This window comes from Salmo salar, chromosome 06, assembly GCF_965601325.2.
Source record: "Salmo salar chromosome 06, fSalSal1, whole genome shotgun sequence".
Classification (NCBI taxonomy): Eukaryota; Metazoa; Chordata; class Actinopteri; order Salmoniformes; family Salmonidae; genus Salmo; species Salmo salar.
In genome coordinates this window covers 743,295-757,914 of record NC_138296.1, presented here as the reverse complement: position 1 = coordinate 757,914, position 14,620 = coordinate 743,295, and positions in this window count along the sequence as shown.

Genomic DNA, 14,620 nt, shown 5'->3' with positions numbered 1-14,620 from the left:
AGCCCTACAGCCCTGCTTCCTACAGCCCTACTGCCTACACCCCTACATCCCTGCTTCCTACAGCCCTACTGCCTACAGCCCTACATCCCTACTGCCCTGCTTCCTACAGCCATACTGCCTACAGCCCTACAGCCCTGCTTCCTACAGCCCTACTGCCTACAGCCCTACAGCCCTACACTTCTCTGTTGATAGCTGTGCGCTACTGGCTTAGGGGCTGGACCTCTCCTCTCCTCTCCTCTCCTCTCCTCTCCTCTCCTCTCCTCTCCTCTCCTCTCCTCTCCTCTCCTCTCCTTGCCTGGGAGGAGGGAGTCTTGGTGTAAGAGGTTTCCCTTGTCTGCAGTCTGTCTGTCTGTCTGTCTGTCTGTCTGTCTGTCTGTCTGTCTGTCTGTCTGTCTGTCTGTCTGTCTGTCTGTCTGTCTGTCTCATACAAAAGGCAGTGAAATATACATCCATCAGATATATTATTGAAAGATATGAGAGAGAGAGAGAGAGAGAGAGAGAGAGAGAAGGGGAGAGAAAGGGTAGAGAGAGGGGTGAGAGAGAGAAAATGTGAGAGAAGGGGTAGAGAGGGGGGCAGAGGGAGAAGGGTAGCGAGAGAGAGAGAGAGACAGAGAGTGGGTGGGTGGAAGCCGGTTTCATCTCTCTGCACGCTCAAATAATAATGTGAATGATGATATCTTAAGAAAAATGAAGAGAGAAGAAATGAGAGGAGGGTGATACAGAAATGAGAGGAGAGGAGGGTGATACAGAAATGAGAGGAGGGGAGGGTGATACAGAAATGAGAGGAGAGGAGGGTGATACAGAAATGAGAGGAGAGGAGGGTGATACAGAAATGAGAGGAGAGGAGGGTGATACAGAAATGAGAGGAGGGGAGGGTGATACAGAAATGAGAGGAGGGTGATACAGAAATGAGAGGAGAGGAGGGGAGGGCGATCCAGAAATGAGAGGAGGGGAGGGCGATACAGAAATGAGAGGAGGGGAGGGCGATACACAGGAAGTAACTCACAACCCCTGCTAAACAGGACAGAGATATACAGAACAGAGATATACAGAACATAGATTTACAGAACAGAGATATACAGAACAGAGATATACAGAACATAGATTTACAGTGCAGAGATATACAGAACCGAGATTTACAGTACAGAGATATACAGAACAGAGATATACAGAACAGAGATTTACAGTACAGAGATATACAGAACAGAGATATACAGAACAGATATATACAGAACAGAGATTTACAGGAAGTTACTCACAATCCCTGTTATACAGGACAGAGATATACAGGAAGTTACTCACAATCTCTGTTATACAGGACAGAGATATACAGGAAGTTATTCATAGTCCCGTGTAAAGGGGGTCTGGGTGCTGTTAGAGGTGGTGACTAGAGGGGGTCTGGGTGCTGATAGAGGTGTAGAGGGGGTCTGGGTGCTGATAGAGTTGTAGAGGGGGTCTGGGTGCTGATAGAGGTGTAGAGGGGTCTGGGTGCTGATAGAGGTGTAGAGGGGGTCTGGGTGCTGATAGAGGTTTAGAGAGGGGTCTGGGTGCTGATAGAGGTGGTGACTAGAGGGGGTCTGGGTGCTGATAGAGGTGTAGAGGGGGTCTGGGTGTTGATAGAGGTGTAGAGGGGGTCTGGGTGCTGATAGAGGTGTAGAGGGGGTCTGGATGTTGATAGAGGTGGTGACTAGAGGGGGTCTGGGTGCTGATAGAGGTGTAGAGGGGGTCTGGGTGTTGATAGAGGTGTTGACTAGAGGGGGTCTGGGTGCTGATAGAGGTGGTGACTAGAGGGGGTCTGGGTGCTGATAGAGGGGGTCTGGGTGCTGATAGAGGTGTAGAGGGGGTCTGGGTGCTGATAGAGTTGTAGAGGGGGTCTGGGTGTTGATAGAGGTGGTGACTAGAGGGGGTCTGGGTGCTGATAGAGGTGTAGAGGGGGTCTGGGTGCTGATAGATGTGTAGAGGGGGTCTGGGAGCTGATAGAGGTGTAGAGGGGGTCTGGGTGCTGATAGAGGTGGTGACTAGAGGGGGTCTGGGTGCTGATAGAGGTGGTGACTAGAGGGGGTCTGGGTGCTGATAGAGGTGTAGAGGGGGTCTGGGTGTTGATAGATGTGTAGAGGGGGTCTGGGTGCTGATAGAGGTGTAGAGGGGGTCTGGGTGTTGATAGAGGTGGTGACTAGAGGGGGTCTGGGTGCTGATAGAGGTGTAGAGGGGGTCTGGGTGTTGATAGAGGTGTTGACTAGAGGGGGTCTGGGTGCTGATAGAGGTGGTGACTAGAGGGGGTCTGGGTGCTGATAGAGGGGGTCTGGGTGCTGATAGAGGTGTAGAGGGGGTCTGGGTGCTGATAGAGTTGTAGAGGGGGTCTGGGTGTTGATAGAGGTGGTGACTAGAGGGGGTCTGGGTGCTGATAGAGGTGTAGAGGGGGTCTGGGTGCTGATAGAGGTGGTGACTAGAGGGGGTCTGGGTGCTGATAGAGGTGTAGAGGGGGTCTGGGTGCTGATAGAGGTGTAGAGGGGGTCTGGGAGCTGATAGAGGTGTAGAGGGGTTCTGGGTGCTGATAGAGGTGGTGACTAGAGGGGGTCTGGGTGCTGATAGAGGTGTTGACTAGAGGGGGTCTGGGTGCTGATAGAGGTGTAGAGGGGGTCTGGGAGCTGATAGAGGTGTAGAGGGGGTCTGGGTGTTGATAGAGGTGTAGAGGGGGTCTGCGTGCTGATAGAGGTGTAGAGGGGGTCTGGGTGTTGATAGAGGTGGTGACTAGAGGGGGTCTGGGTGCTGATAGAGGTGTAGAGGGGATCTGGGTGTTGATAGAGGTGTAGAGGGGGTCTGGGAGATGATAGAGGTGGTGAATAGAGGGGGTCTGGGTGCTGATAGAGGTGTAGAGGGGGTCTGGGTGCTGATAGAGGTGTAGAGGGGGTCTGGGAGATGATAGAGGTGGTGACTAGAGGGGGTCTGGGTGCTGATAGAGGTGTAGAGGGGGTCTGGGTGCTGATAGAGGTGTAGAGGGGGTCTGGGAGATGATAGAGGTGTAGAGGGGGTCTGGGTGCTGATAGTGGTGTAGAGGGGGTCTGGGTGCTGATAGAGGTGTAGAGGGGGTCTGGGTGCTGATAGAGGTGTAGAGGGGGTCTGGGTGTTGATAGAGGTGGTGACTAGAGGGGGTCTGGGTGCTGATAGAGGTGTAGAGGGGGTCTGGGTGCTGATAGAGGTGTAGAGGGGGTCTGGGTGTTGATAGAGGTGTAGAGGGGGTCTGGGTGCTGATAGAGGTGTAGAGGGGGTGCATTGGTGTTGATAGAGGTGTAGCGGGGGTCTGGGTGCTGATAGAGGTGTTGACTAGAGGGGGCCTGGATGCTGATAGAGGTGTAGAGGGGGTCTGGGAGCTGATAGAGGTGTAGAGGGGGTCTGGGTGTTGATAGAGGTGGTGACTAGAGGGGGTCTGGGTGCTGATAGAGGTGTAGAGGGGGTCTGGGTGCTAATAGAGGTGTAGAGGGGGTCTGGGTGTTGATAGAGGTGTAGAGGGGGTCTGGGTGCTGATAGAGGTGTAGAGGGGGTCTGGGTGTTGATCGAGGTGTAGAGGGGTCTGGGAGATGATAGAGGTGGTGACTAGAGGGGGTCTGGGTGCTGATAGAGGTGTAGAGGGGGTCTGGGTGCTGATAGAGGTGTAGAGGGGGTCTGGGAGATGATAGAGGTGTAGAGGGGGTCTGGGTGCTGATAGAGGTGTAGAGGGGGTCTGGGTGCTGATAGAGGTGTAGAGGGGGTCTGGGTGCTGATAGAGGTGTAGAGGGGGTCTGGGTGCTGATAGAGGTGTAGAGGGGGTCTGGGTGTTGATAGAGGTGGTGACTAGCGGGGGTCTGGGTGCTGATAGAGGTGTAGAGGGGGTCTGGGTGCTGATAGAGGTGTAGAGGGGGTCTGGGTGCTAATAGAGGTGTAGAGGGGGTCTGGGTGTTGATAGAGGTGTAGAGGGGGTCTGGGAGATGATAGAGGTGGTGACTAGAGGGGGTCTGGGTGCTGATAGAGGTGGTGACTAGAGGGGGTCTGGGTGCTGATAGTGGTGTAGAGGGGGTTTGGGTGTTGATCGAGGTGTAGAGGGGTCTGGGAGATGATAGAGGTGGTGACTAGAGGGGGTCTGGGTGCTGATAGAGGTGTAGAGGGGGTCTGGGTGCTGATAGAGGTGTAGAGGGGGTCTGGGAGATGATAGAGGTGTAGAGGGGGTCTGGGTGCTGATAGAGGTGTAGAGGGGGTCTGGGTGCTGATAGAGGTGTAGAGGGGGTCTGGGTGCTGATAGAGGTGTAGAGGGGGTCTGGGTGTTGATAGAGGTGGTGACTAGAGGGGGTCTGGGTGCTGATAGAGGTGTAGAGGGGGTCTGGGTGCTGATAGAGGTGTAGAGCAGACGCTCTAGCAGACGCTCTTATCCAGAGCGACTTACAAATTGGTGGATCCACCTTATGATATCCAGTGGAACAACCACTTTACAATAGTACATCTATATCTTTTAAGGGGGGGGGGGGGGGGGGGGGGGTTAGAAGGATTACTATATCCTATCCCAGGATAAAGTAGAGGTCATGTGTGTCAGTCAGCTGTTCATTCCAATCAGCATGGTGTTTTAACCCTCTCACCCCTATGGCCTCTTCCTCCTCCTCCCCCTCTTCCTCCTCCTCTTCCTCCTCCTCCTCCTCCTCCTCTTCCTCTTCCTCTTCCTCCTCCTCCTCCTCCTTCCTCCTCTTCCTCCTCCCCCTCCTCCTCCTCCCTCCCTACTCCTCCCCCTCCTCCCCCTCCTCCTCCTCCTCCTCTTCCTCTTCCTCCTCCTCCTCCTTCCTCCTCTTCCTCCTCCTCCTTCCCCCTCCTCCTCCTCCCTCCCTCCTCCTCCCCCCTCCTCCTCCTCCTCTCTCCTTGTCATTATCTAGTAATGCTCTGGGACCATCTGCTCTCTACCAGTTACCTCTCCCACCCTGTGTGTGTGTGTGTGTGTGTGTGTGTGTGTGTGTGTGTGTGTGTGCTTGTGTGTGTGTGTGTGTGTGTGTGTGTGTGTCCACTCCAAGTGCAGAGAGACTCATACCGTATGGTTAACTGGAAGAAGGCATATTGCCATATTACACCTCTGTGGAGGCCTGAATGATTGTAGGCCTTAATCTGAATGCTTTACTGATGGAGCCAATGCTTTACTGATGGAGCCAATGCTTTACTGATGGAGTCAATGCTTTACTGATGGAGTCAATGCTTTACTGATGGAGCCAATGCTTTACTGATGGAGCCAATGCTTTACTGATGGAGTCAATGCTTTACTGATGGGAGTCAATGCTTTACTGATGGAGCCAATGCTTTACTGATGGAGCCAATGCTTTACTGATGGAGTCAATGCTTTACTGATGGAGTCAATGCTTTACTGATGGAGCCAATGCTTTACTGATGGAGTCAATGCTTTACTGATGGAGCCAATGCTTTACTGATGGAGTCAATGCTTTACTGATGGAGTCAATGCTTTACTGATGGAGCCAATGCTTTACTGATAGAGTCAATGCTTTACTGATGGGAGTCAATGCTTTACTGATGGGAGTCAATGCTTTACTGATGGAGTCAATGCTTTACTGATGGAGTCAATGCTTTACTGATGGAGCCAACTCTTTACTGATGGTGAAAATGCTTTACTGATGGAGTCAATGCTTTTCTGATGGGAGTCAATGCTTTACTGATAGAGTCAATGCTTTACTGATGGAGCCAACTCTTTACTGATGGAGCCAATGCTTTACTGATGGAGTCAATGTTTTACTGATGGAGTCAATGCTTTACTGATGGAGCCAATGCTTTACTGATGGTGCCAATGCTTTACTGATGGAGTCAATGCTTTACTGATGGGAGTCAATGCTTTACTGATAGAGTCAATGCTTTACTGATGGAGTCAATGCTTTACTGATGGAGTCAATGCTTTACTGATGGATTCAATTCTTTACTGATGGAGACAATGCTTTACTGATGGAGCCAATGCTTTACTGATGGAGTCAATGCTTTACTGATGGGAGCCAATGCTTTACTGATGGAGCCAATGCTTTACTGATGGAGCCAATGCTTTACTGATGGAGTCAATGCTTTACTGATGGAGCCAATGCTTTACTGATGGAGCCAATGCTTTATTGATGGAGCCAATGCTTTACTGATGGGAGTCAATGCTTTACTGATGGAGTCAATGCTTTACTGATGGGAGTCAATTCTTTACTGATGGAGTCAATTCTTTACTGATGGAGTCAATGCTTTACTGATCGAGCCAACTCTTTACTGATGGTGCCAATGCTTTACTGATGGAGTCAATGCTTTACTGATGGGAGTCAATGCTTTACTGATGGAGTCAATGCTTTACTGATGGAGTCAATGCTTTTCTGATGGAGCCAATGCTTTACTGATAGAGTCAATGCTTTACTGATGGAGTCAATGCTTTACTGATGGAGTCAATGCTTTACTGATGGATTCAATTCTTTACTGATGGAGACAATGCTTTACTGATGGAGCCAATGCTTTACTGATGGAGTCAATGCTTTACTGATGGGAGCCAATGCTTTACTGATGGAGCCAATGCTTTACTGATGGAGCCAATGCTTTACTGATGGTGCCAATGCTTTACTGATGGAGTCAATGCTTTACTGATGGGAGTCAATGCTTTACTGATGGAGTCAATGCTTTACTGATGGAGTCAATGCTTTACTGATGGAGTCAATGCTTTACTGATGGAGCCAACTCTTTACTGATGGGAGTCAATGCTTTACTGATGGAGTCAATGCTTTACTGATGGAGTCAATGCTTTACTGATGGAGTCCATTCTTTACTGATGGAGCCAATGGTCCATTTCCTTGCACGTGAGAGAATGCTACATTCATTGGCTGATGCAGAACTTGTGCCGGGATATATAAATCAGTGCCACCTATTGAAGTTAGCATGGTGCTAACGTGTGCCATGTTATCTGATGGGAACAGCTAAAATTTAGCGTTCTGTCACATGCAAGTAAATCGACCACTTTCTTTTTTTTTTGAGCTGGAAAAACACATTTAACTTTAACTGGTTGCTTATGTCGCTTGTATGGACCCACCATCTTTTGACCGATGCATCTCGTACGAAAATAGTTGACTCGAGTTGGACTTTTGAGGGACAAAAAGGGGACAGCTGGAGGACAAGAGAGATGGTTTATCATGGAGTCCCCTGACTAACAGACAGGTTAATACAGATGGTTTATCATGGAGTCCCCTGACTAACAGACAGGTTAATACAGATGGTTTATCATGGAGTCCCCTGACTAACAGACAGGTTGATACAGATGGTTTATCATGGAGTCCCATGACTAACAGACAGGTTAATACAGATGGTTTATCATGGAGTCCCCTGACTAACAGACAGGTTAATACAGATGGTTTATCATGGAGTCCCCTGACTAACAGACAGGTTAATACAGATGGTTTATCGTGGAGTCCCCTGACTAACAGACAGGTTAATACAGATGGTTTATCATGGAGTCCCCTGACTAACAGACAGGTTAATACAGATGGTTTATCATGGAGTCCCCTGACTAACAGACAGGTTGATACAGATGGTTTATCATGGAGTCCCCTGACTAACAGACAGGTTAATACAGATGGTTTATCATGGAGTCCCCTGACTAACAGACAGGTTAATACAGATGGTTTATCATGTAGTCCCCTGACTAACAGACAGGTTGATACAGATGGTTTATCGTGGAGTCCCCTGACTAACAGACAGGTTAATACAGATGGTTTATCGTGGAGTCCCCTGACTAACAGACAGGTTAATACAGATGGTTTATCATGTAGTCCCCTGACTAACAGACAGGTTGATACAGATGGTTTATCATGGAGTCCCCTGACTAACAGACAGGTTAATACAGATGGTTTATCGTGGAGTCCCCTGACTAACAGACAGGTTAATACAGATGGTTTATCGTGGAGTCCCCTGACTAACAGACAGGTTAATACAGATGGTTTATCGTGGAGTCCCCTGACTAACAGACAGGTTAATACAGATGGTTTATCATGGAGTCCCCTGACTAACAGACAGGTTAATACAGATGGTTTATCATGGAGTCCCCTGACTAACAGACAGGTTAATACAGATGGTTTATCATGGAGTCCCCTGACTAACAGACAGGTTAATACAGATGGTTTATCATGGAGTCCCCTGACTAACAGACAGGTTAATACAGATGGTTTATCATGGAGTCCCCTGACTAACAGACAGGTTAATACAGATGGTTTATCGTGGAGTCCCCTGACTAACAGACAGGTTAATACAGATGGTTTATTATGGAGTCCCCTGACTAACAGACAGGTTAATACAGATGGTTTATCATGGAGTCCCCTGACTAACAGACAGGTTAATACAGATGGTTTATCATGGAGTCCCCTGACTAACAGACAGGTTAATACAGCTGTCTGAACTGGGAGAAACCATTCACTCAGTATTACAATTATACAAGACACATCTAAACTCAGCAAAAAAAATAGAAACGTCCCTTTTTCAGGACCCTGTCTTTCAAGGATAATTCGTAAAAATCGAAATAACTTCACAGATCTTCATTGTAAAAGGTTTAAACACTGTTTCCCATGCTTGTTCAATGAACCATAAACAATTAATGAACATGCACCTGTGGAACGGTCGTTAAGACACTAACAGCTTACAGACGGTAGGCAATTAAGGTCACAGTTATGAAAACTTAGAGGACACTAAAGAGGACTTTCTACTGACTCTGAAAAACACCAAAAAGAAAGATGCCCAGGGTCCCTGCTCATCTGCGTGAACGTGCCTTAGGCATGCTGCAAGGAGGCATGAGGACTGCAGATGTGGCCTGGGCAATAAATTGCAATGTCCGTACTGTGAGACGCCTAAGACAGCACTACAGGGAGACAGGACGGACAGCTGATCGTCCTCGCAGTGACAGACCACGTGTAACAACACCTGCACAGGATCGGTACATCCGAACATCACACCTGCGGGACAGGTACAGGATGGCAACAACAACTGCCCGAGTTACACCAGGAATGCACAATCCCCCCATCAGTGCTCAGACTGTCCTCAATAGGCTGAGAGAGGCTGGACTGAGGGCTTGTAGGCCAGTTGTAAGGCAGGTCCTCACCAGACATCACCGGCAACAACGTCGCCTATGGGCACAAACCCACCGTCGCTGGACCAGACAGGACTGGCAAAAAGTGCTCTTCACTGACGAGTCGCGGTTTTGTCTCACCAGGGGTGATGGCCGGATTCGCTTTTATGGTCGAAGGAATGAGCGTTACACCGAGGCCTGTACTCTGGAGCGGGATCGATTTGGAGGTGGAGGGTCCGTCATGGTCTAGGGCGGTGTGTCACAGCATCATCGGACTGAGCTTGTTATCATTGCAGGCAATCTCAACGCTGTGCGTTACAGGGAAGACATCCTCCTCCCTCATGTGGTACCCTTCCTGCAGGCTCATCCTGACAAGACCCTCCAGCATGACAATGCCACGAGCTATACTGCTCGTTCTGTGCGTTATTTCCTGCAAGACAGGAATGTCAGTGTTCTGCCATGGCCAGCGAAGAGCCCGGATCTCAATCCCATTGAGCACGTCTGAGACCTGTTGGATCGGAGGGTGAGGGCTTGGGCCATTCCCCCCAGAAATGTCCGGGAACTTGCAGGTGCCTTGATGGAAGAGTGGGGTAACATCTCACAGCAAGAACTGCCAAATCTGGTGCAGTCCATGAGGAGGAGATGCACTGCAGTACTTAATGCAGCTGGTGGCCACACCAGATACTGACTGTTACTTTTGATTTTGACCCCCCCTCTTTGTTCAGGGACACATTATTCCATTTCTGTTAGTCACATGTCTGTGGAACTTGTTCAGTTTATGTCTCAGTTGTTGAATCTTTGTTATGTTCATACAAATATTTACACGTGTTAAGTTTTCTGAAAATAAACGCAGTGAGAGGACGTTTCTTTTCTTTTAATTTTGTTGTTGCTTGAGTTTAGTACTTTTCATCGTCTTTTGTTATTATTGAATTAAAAACGTTACACATGAAACGTTGTTTAGAAGGTCTACAGGACATTAGTTCAGCCAATCACATCTCACATTACTCTGTAGGCTACTGACCAATTGAAAGATTCCTTCCTAGAGGAAGCTTGGTCAGTAGCTCCAACCCCCCCCCCCCCTTCCCCCCCCCCCTTTTTTTCCTGTCACCTGACTGCACCTGTCCACAAGCTGTTATAAACACATGACATAAGAGACGGAAGGGACTTCCTCACCAACTGGAGACTTGGAGACAGAGTCTCACCCAGAGAGCCTGTACAGGTCAGCGTGGGTTAAAAACAGCCACGTCCTTAGAATAGAATCGTAGTTCTAGAACAGAACAGCATACGAGTTGTGGGGACAGCTGCAGTTGGTACCGACGATTGTTCTAGTACTTGTTCTATCAGTGGCTGTTCTCTGCACACAAACTTCATTTCATTTTCTAGGTAGTGTAGGCATCTTGTCTTTATAAGCATATCAATATGACAGCCTATTTACAGCAACAACAAAAAATGTTAGGTTTTTTTTTGTGTCTTTTACTGCTTTCACTTACTGTAGGATTTTTCGTATTTTGCCTGTAAATAAAAATTAGCAATTTTTTTCCTAAGCCCCCCCCCCCGTCACCCCCCCCTTTTTACAAACAGGCCAGTTTGGACCACATTCTTCCTGACTACATTTTAAAATATGTTGATGTAGTTTCGTTGGTGGAGTTTTAAAACACTTCATCGATGTATTTAAATCCTAGAAGAGTGTAATTGTTTTTTTAGGACAGCTGTTTGTTTTTTTTTGTCGAGACTTTCGTGTTTTTTAACGTGAAATGTATTTTTGGTGTATTAGTGTAATGCTGTGTTAAGTATTGTCACGTCCTGACCAGTATAAGGGGCTGTTTGTTATTGTAGTTTGGTCAGGGCGTGGCAGGGGGGTGTTTGGTATTGTAGTTTGGTCAGGGCGTGGCAGGGGGGTGTTTGTTATTGTAGTTTGGTCAGGGCGTGGCAGGGGGCTGTTTGTTATTGTAGTTTGGTCAGGGTGTGGCAGGGGGGTGTTTGTTATTGTAGTTTGGTCAGGGCGTGGCAGGGGGCTGTTTGTTATTGTAGTTTGGTCAGGGTGTGGCAGGGGGGTGTTTGTTATTGTAGTTTGGTCAGGGCGTGGCAGGGGGGTGTTTGTTATTGTAGTTTGGTCAGGGCGTGGCAGGGGGGTGTTTGTTATTGTAGTTTGGTCAGGGCGTGGCAGGGGGCTGTTTGTTATTGTAGTTTGGTCAGGGCGTGGCAGGGGGTGTTTGTTTTATGTGGTTCGTTTTTTTTTTTTTGGTTAATGTTCTATGTTAGTATATTTCTATGTTCGTTCTAGTTTTTCTATTTCTATGTTTAGTTTATTGGGTTGACCTTCAATTGGAGGCAGCCTTCCCTGTGGCTCAGTTGGTAGAGCGTGGTGTTTGCAATGCCAGGGTTGTGGGTTCGATTCCCACGGGGGGCCAGTACAAAAAAATTAAATAAAAATGCATGAAATGAAATGTATGCATTCACTACTGTAAGTCGCTCTGGATAAGAGCGTCTGGTAAGTGACTAAAATGTAAATGTGTTAGTGTAATGCTGTATTAGTGTAATGCTGTATTAGTGTAATGCTGTGTTAGTGTAATGCTGTGTTAGTGTAATGCTGTATTAGTGTAATGCTGTGTTAGTGTCATGCTGTGTTAGTGTCATGCTGTATTAGTGTAATGCTGTGTTAAGTGTAATGCTGTGTTAAGTGTAATGCTGTGTTAGTGTAATGCTGTATTAGTGTAATGCTGTATTAGTGTAATGCTGTATTAGTGTAATGCTGTGTTAAGTGTAATGCTGTGTTAGTGTAATGCTGTATTAGTGTAATGCTGTATTAGTATGATGCTGTATTAGTATGATGCTGTGTTAGTGTAATGCTGTATTATTATGATGCTGTGTTAGTGTAATGCTGTATTAGTGTAATGCTGTATTAGTGTAATGCTGTGTTAGTGTAATGCTGTGTTAGTGTGATGCTGTATTAGTATGATGCTGTGTTAGTGTAATGCTGTATTAGTGTAATGCTGTGTTAGTGTAATGCTGTATTAGTGTAATGCTGTATTAGTGTAATGCTGTGTTAGTATGACTCTGTGTTAGTGTAATGCTGTATTAGTATAATGCTGTATTAGTGTAATGCTGTATTAGTATGATGCTGTGTTAGTGTAATGCTGTGTTAGTGTAATGCTGTGTTAGTGTAATGCTGTATTAGTGTAATGCTGTATTAGTGTAATGCTGTGTTAGTGTAATGCTGTGTTAGTGTAATGCTGTATTAGTGTAATGCTGTATTAGTGTAATGCTGTATGTATTAGTGTAATGCTGTATTAGTGTAATGCTGTATTAGTGTGATGCTGTATTAGTATGATGCTGTATTAGTATGATGCTGTATTAGTGTAATGCTGTGTTAGTATGACTCTGTGTTAGTGTAATGCTGTATTAGTGTAATGCTGTATTAGTGTAATGCTGTATTAGTATGATGCTGTGTTAGTGTAATGCTGTGTTAGTGTAATGCTGTGTTAGTGTAATGCTGTGTTAGTGTAATGCTGTGTTAGTGTAATGCTGTATTAGTGTAATGCTGTATTAGTGTAATGCTGTATGTATTAGTGTAATGCTGTATTAGTGTAATGCTGTATTAGTGTAATGCTGTATTAGTATGATGCTGTATTAGTATGATGCTGTATTAGTGTAATGCTGTGTTAGTGTAATGCTGTGTTAGTGTAATGCTGTATTAGTGTAATGCATGTTGTTTTGTCTGAAACGTTGTTCCCTCTGCTGCTATTGGACCAGGTCTATAGATGTTATCATCAATGAGGAAAAACCTGTATAAATAAAAGGTCAAATAAATACATTTTTAAATATATATATATATTTAAATTCCTCCCGTGGCATGCTGGTAGACGGAGTGGTCGTAGCGGTGTGAGGATGTCGATGGACGTCTATTTAAATCAAATCAAATTTATTTATATAGCCCTTCTTACATCAGCTGATATCTCAAAGTGCTGTACAGAAACCCAGCCTAAAACCCCAAACAGCAAGCAATGCAGGTGTAGAAGCACGGTGGCTAGGAAAAACTCCCTAGAAAGGCCAGAACCTAGGAAGAAACCTAGAGAGGAACCAGGCTATGAGGGTTGGCCAGTCCTCTTCTGGCTGTACTGGGTAGAGAGGAACCAGGCTATGAGGGGTGGCCAGTCCTCTTCTGGCTGTACTGGGTAGAGAGGAACCAGGCTATGAGGGGTGGCCAGTCCTCTTCTGGCTGTACTGGGTAGAGAGGAACCAGGCTATGAGGGGTGGCCAGTCCTCTTCTGGCTGTACTGGGTAGAGAGGAACCAGGCTATGAGGGGTGGCCAGTCCTCTTCTGGCTGTGCCGGGTAGAGAGGAACCAGGCTATGAGGGGTGGCCAGTCCTCTTCTGGCTGTACTGGGTAGAGAGGAACCAGGCTATGAGGGGTGGCCAGTCCTCTTCTGGCTGTGCCGGGTGGAGATTATAACAGAACATGGCCAAGATGTTCAAATGTTCATAGATGACCAGCAGGGTCAAATAATAATAATCGCAGTGGTTGTAGAGGGTTCAACAAGTCAGCACCTCAATAAATCCATGAAGAATGAATTTAGTCCTAAGAAACATTATACGACGAATAACAAATCAAATTTCAAAATCGATAAAATATTTTGATGATGTTATAATCCAAAATGAATGAAAACAACAACAACTCCGTTATTTTGTTCACTAAAAATCAGACAAGACACCGTCTCCGATCCCAGTCGACCACAGGTGGTTGGTGAAACCTTAATTAGGGGAGGACGGGACTTGTGGTAATAGCTGTAGTGGAATAAGTGGAACGGAATCAAATACATGGTTTGTAATGAGGTCTGAGGCGAAAGACATCGATGCAGTCTGAATGAACCCAATGACGAGACACACACACACACACACACACACACACACACACACACACACACACACACACACACACACACACACACACACACACACACACACACACACACAAACACAAACACACGAGAGGACAGGCACTGAATCACTATTTAATAGCACGTTTCGACCGTGATGCCGTCTCAAGGACGTGGCTGCAGAAACCAGCAGCTCATAAAGTCTGTCAGTGGAATGAATACTAGGTAGAACTGGAATTTTATAAGGTAAAAAATCTGTCCTTCTGCCGTCATTGAAAATAAGAATTTGTTCTTCACTGACTTGCCTAGTTAAATAAAAGGTCAAATAAATAAGAAATAACTGCTAAACACAGCCAACATTGTTGTCTCCATGTTAGTTAAAGTAACGTCATAGACAGCATAGCTAGCAGAGCTTAGTTAGTTAGTAAACCCACTGCAATCATGTAGTACAGTGTACTGTCAGCAAGCAGTTTAGCAGTTACACCAGCGGGACCCTGTGGCTATACATTTCCTCTAACCAGGGACCTGGGACAGTTGTTCCTCTAACCAGGGACCAGGGCCAGTTGTTCCTCTAACCAGGGACCTGGGCCAGTTGTTCCTCTAACCAGGGACCAGGGCCAGTTGTTCCTCTAACCAGGGACCTGGGCCAGTTGTT